The sequence below is a fragment of the Dasypus novemcinctus genome, chromosome 16 (genome assembly GCF_030445035.2).
Source record: "Dasypus novemcinctus isolate mDasNov1 chromosome 16, mDasNov1.1.hap2, whole genome shotgun sequence".
In the NCBI taxonomy this organism is placed as follows: Eukaryota; Metazoa; Chordata; class Mammalia; order Cingulata; family Dasypodidae; genus Dasypus; species Dasypus novemcinctus.
The window spans coordinates 87269971-87274991 of record NC_080688.1 but is presented as its reverse complement, the minus strand read 5'-3'; the positions used below and the strand labels follow the sequence as shown (position 1 = coordinate 87274991).

The 5021-nt window shown below is 44.7% G+C and overlaps 1 pseudogene; it reads left to right on the top strand.

Moving 5' to 3' along the window:
* The first annotated feature begins 2871 nt into the window (after positions 1-2871).
* Positions 2872-4226, top strand: LOC101421255 (tubulin alpha-1B chain pseudogene; annotated as a pseudogene).
* The last annotated feature ends 795 nt before the right edge of the window (positions 4227-5021 follow it).

Genomic DNA, 5021 nt, shown 5'->3' with positions numbered 1-5021 from the left:
ATACATTTTAATGAAGACTGACAAATGGCTTCCATGCCCTAATGCCATATAGTTTTCAGATGACCAATGATATTAATACTGAGATGGCTTATATATTAGTCAGCCAAAAGGGTGCTGATGCAAAGTACCAGAAATCTGTTGGGTTTTTTTTTTTTTTAAAGATTTATTTATTTATTTAATTTCCCCCCCTCCCCTGGTTGTCTGTTCTTGGTGTCTATTCGCTGCGTCTTGTTTCTTTGTCCGCTTCTGTTGTCGTCAGCGGCACGGGAAGTGTGGGCGGCGCCATTCCTGGGCAGGCTGCTCTTTCTTTTTCACGCTGGGCGGCTTTCCTCACGGGCGCACTCCTGGCGCGTGGGGCTCCCCCACGCGGGGGACACCCTTGCGTGGCACGGCACTCCTTGCGCGCATCGGCACTGCGCATGGCCAGCTCCACACGGGTCAAGGAGGCCCGGGGTTTGAACCGCGGACCTCCCATATGGTAGACGGACGCCCTAACCACTGGGCCAAAGTCCATTTCCCATCTGTTGGGTTTTATAAAGGGTATTTATTTGGGATAGTAGCTTACAGTTACCAGGCCATAGAGCGTATGTTACTTCCCTCACCAAAGTCTGTCACCACGTGTTGGGGCAAGATGGCTGCTCTGGGAAGGTTCAGGCTTCCTCTTCCTCCCAAGGCTCTGTGGTCCCAGCTTCTCCCAATGTCAGCTACAGCCTAGGACAAGTCTTGTCTCTTTCCTGGGGTTTGTCTCTCTCGGAGCTCAGCTTCTCTGTTCTCTGTGTGTTTACTTCCTGGGGCTCCAATATCAAAACTCCAAACTCCCTTCTCTGCCGTGCAGTTTCCCTGTGTGGTCTCACCCACCAAGGGGGCGGGGACTCAATGTCCTGCTGAAGTGTCCCGTCAGAGCCTTAAACATTTAATCAAGTAAAAGTGAAACCTCTGAATCCAATATAATCTAATAAGCCCAGAGGAAAAGACCAGTTTACAAACATAATCCAATATCTACTTTTGGAATTCATAAATAATATCAAATTGCTACAGATTACTTAAATCATTTTATCTATGTAGAAGAAACTAGTAATGGGAAACCAATTCATAACTAGAAAAGTAACATTTTTAATGGGAAAAGTGGTTGAATTCACCTTTCCAAGTCTATTAAGCAAAATCAGTATTTACTTCTGTTAAATTCACTAGTTCTAATTGATAAAATTTCAGTACTAAAAGAAACTTTGATCACCTACTTGCCCAGGGAGATTTTACATTATATTTTTAAACTGCCATAAGTCAAACTGTGATAAGAGACTAGTTCGACAGATTAGAGGATCAGAATAGAAAGCCCCAAAATAGATTCAACTGCTATATGGGTAGAAAGTAGATGATAAAAGCTGCAGTTCATATCTTCAGAGATTTGGCATTGGGATGAGCTTATTATCTAGAACAAAAAGAAAACAGAAAACAAAAAAAAAACAGTTGTTCTCTCTTACCCATAGGAAGCTTGTGAACTGGGAGCACTTCTCCCTGCAGAGAAAGCAGCAGGTACCAGCCGAGCCAGGCTCCAAACTAACAGGAGGGCTCACATTTCTACATGCTTTTTATGAGAAATTGGCATTTTTATATGAAATCTCCCAATTTTAAGTTGCTGGTAACTGCTCTGGTTTCCCAACTGCTAAAACGAATATTACCCAGTGGGTTTGCTTGAACAATGGGAATTTAGTTTTGAGCCTAGAAGAAATCCAAAATGAGGTTTCAGCAAGGAGATGCTTTCTCCCCCAAGGACCACGGCTTTCTTGGGCTGGCTGCTGGACATCCTTGGTCCTTGGCTTTTCTGTCCACGGCAAGGCCCACGACAGCCTCCTGGCCTCTCTCTCCATCAGACTCTCACTCTGCCTGTAAAGGCACATTTAACTCGAGCACCATCCTGAAGAGGTCCTGTTTACAATAGGTCCACACCACCAGAAAGTGGGCCAATCCACCACAGCAGCCACTCCAAACATTTTAAAAACACTGTGTGTGTATAGATTAAAAATATATTAAAAAAAAAAAATTGTGCGAAAAAGCAAAACAATCTGCAGGCCAAATCCAGACTAGGCCACCAGTTTGCAGTGGCAGTCTGATGGCAAAATGAATTCCAAATTGGTTAAAATACTTTAAATATAAAAATGCATTAAAAAAATAGTAGGGGAAAGCAGATGTGGCTCAAGCAACTGGGATCCCGTCTACCATATAGGAGGTTCAGGGTTCGATACTCAGGGCCTCCTGGTGAAGGCAAGCTGGGCTAAGTGGAGAACTGGCCCACACAGGAGTGCTGGCCCGTACAGAAAGCTGGCACAGCAAGATGATGCAGCAAAAAGAGACCAAGAGTAGAGACAATAAAAGACGCAACAGATCGGGGTGCTGAGGTGGCACAAGAGAATGATCACCTCTCTCCCACTCCGGAAAGTGCCAGGATCGTTTCCAGTGCTGCCTAAAGAGAAGACACGCAGACACAGAAGAACACACATAGAATGGACACAGAGAGCAGACAGCGAGCGCAAACAACAGGCTGGCGGGGTGGGGAGGAATAAATAAATAATCTTAAAAAAAAATAGTAGGTAAATGTTCACACATTCATGGAGTAGGGAAAAACTTGATAAATACAACACCAAATGCAAAATCTATACAGAAACAAGGTGAAAATTTGATAAATTTAACCAAAAATTTTAAATATTTCTCTACATTTAAAAAACGAACAAAGTAAAAATAAAGACCCAAGAATAAAATGTGATAAAAGGTTAAAGAAAGTGCATTGCTTACCTTGCCTCTTAGCTTGTCAGGGATGGTAACCAGGTAACCATGTCTGTTCCTGTCGTCTTTGCCTTCCATCCCGTAGGCACCATGTGTGAGTGCGTCTCCATCCACATCGGCCAGGCTGGTGTCCAGATTGGCAATGCCTGCTGGGAGCTCTACGGCCTGGAACATGGCATCCAGCCCGATGGCCAGATGTCAAGTGACAAAAACACTGGGGGAGGAGATGACTCCTTCAACACCTTCTTCAGTGAGACCAGTGCTGGCAAGCATGTGCCCAGGGCCGTGTTTGTAGACCTAGAACCCACAGTCATTGATGAACTTCGCACTGGCACCTGCTGCCAGCTCTTCCACTCTGAGCAGCTCATCACAGGCAAGGAAGATGCTGCCAATAACTATGCCTGTGGGCATTACACCATTGGCAAAGAGGTCACCAACCTGGTTCTGGACAGAATTCGCAAACGGGCTGACCAGTGCACAGGTCTTCAGGGCGTCTTGGTTTTCCACAGCTTTGGTGGGAGAACCATTTCTGGGTTCACCTCTCTGCTGATGGAACGCCTTTCTGTTGATTATGGCAAGAAGTCCAAGCTGGAGTTCTCCATTTACCCAGCCCCCAGGTGTCCACCACTGTGGTCGAGCCCTACAACTCCATCCTCACCACCCACACCACCCAGGAGCACTCAGACTGTGCCTTCATGGTAGACAGTGAGGCCATCTATGACATCTGTCTTAGAAATCTCGATATTGAGCACCCAACCTACACCAAACTTAACCACCTTATTAGCCAAATTGTGTCCTCCATCACTGCTTCCCTCAGGTTTGATGATGCCCTGAATGTAGATCCGACAGAATTCCAGACCAACCTGGTGCTCTATCCCCACATCCACTTTCCTCTAGCCACATATGCCCCTGTCATTCTCTGCTGAGAAAGCCTACCATGAGCAGCTTTCTGTAGCAGAGATTACCAATGCTTGCTTTGAGCCGGCCAATCAGATGGTGAAATGCAACCTTCACACGGTAAATACATGGCTTGCTGCCTATTGTACTGTGGTGATGTGGTTCCCAAAGACGTCAATGCTGCCATGGCCGCCATTAAGACCAGGCGCACCATCCAGTTTGTGGACTGGTGTCCCACTGGCTTCAAGGTCGGCATTAAGTACCAGCTTCCCCCTGTGGTTCCTGGTGGAGACCTGACCGAGGTTCAGCAAGTTGTGTGCATGCTGAGCAACACCACAGCCATTGCTGAGGGCCGGGCTCACCTGGACCACAAGTTTGACCTGATGTATGCCAAGTGTGCCTTTGTTCACTGGTACGTGGGTGAAGGGATGGAGGAAGGAGAGTTTTCTGAAGCCCGTGAGGACATGGCTGCCCTTGAGAAGGACTGTGAGGAGTTTGGTGTGGATTCTGTTGAAGGAGAGGGTGAGGAAGAAGTAGAAGAATATTAGTACCCATTTCTCAGCCCTACAGCTCTCACTCCCAATTCTTTGGCTTCTCCATTAGCTGACATGGCATTTAAGCTCTCTGGTTAGCTTGTCTACACTTGATTGTGGCCATGTCTTATTTTTCCATGTGTAGCTGTAAAGTTTTCAATCATGTCTCAGTAAAGGCTTTAAGAAAAGTAAAAAAAAAAAATGTTAAAGATAGTCCATATAAACATGATTAAATTTTCTCTTTATAGACTTATAACTCTCAAAGGGAAATATGGGACAGGACCACAGTACAAAATGAAAAAAAAAGAGAAAATATAAATGTTCAATAGATATGTGAAAATGGGTTGAACATTAACAGTTATTGATGCACTGTTTTTCAGTCAGAGGATTAGAAATTCAAAACCTGTAGGTTAGGCCAGCAGTCTGGAAACTCAGCAAGGAGTTTATGCTCATTCTTGAGACAGAATTTCTTCTTTTCCAGGAAAACTCAGGTTTTGCTCTTAGGTCCTACAAATGAATGTATGAGACCCACCCACATTATCAAGTGTAATCCCATTACCTAAAGTTAATGGATTGGAGATGTTAGCCACATCCATAAAACACCATCATAACCACACCTAGATTAATGTTTGATTAAGTAGCTGGGTATTAGAGCCTAGGCAAGTTGACACATAAAATTAACATCACATACTGCAAATATGAAAGCAATGACAAACCTTTCCCTTCCCATCAAATTGATCAAAATGGAAGGGAAAAAATTAACTTCCAATGATAGCAAGAGAATAGGGAAATGAGCACCATCCTACATTG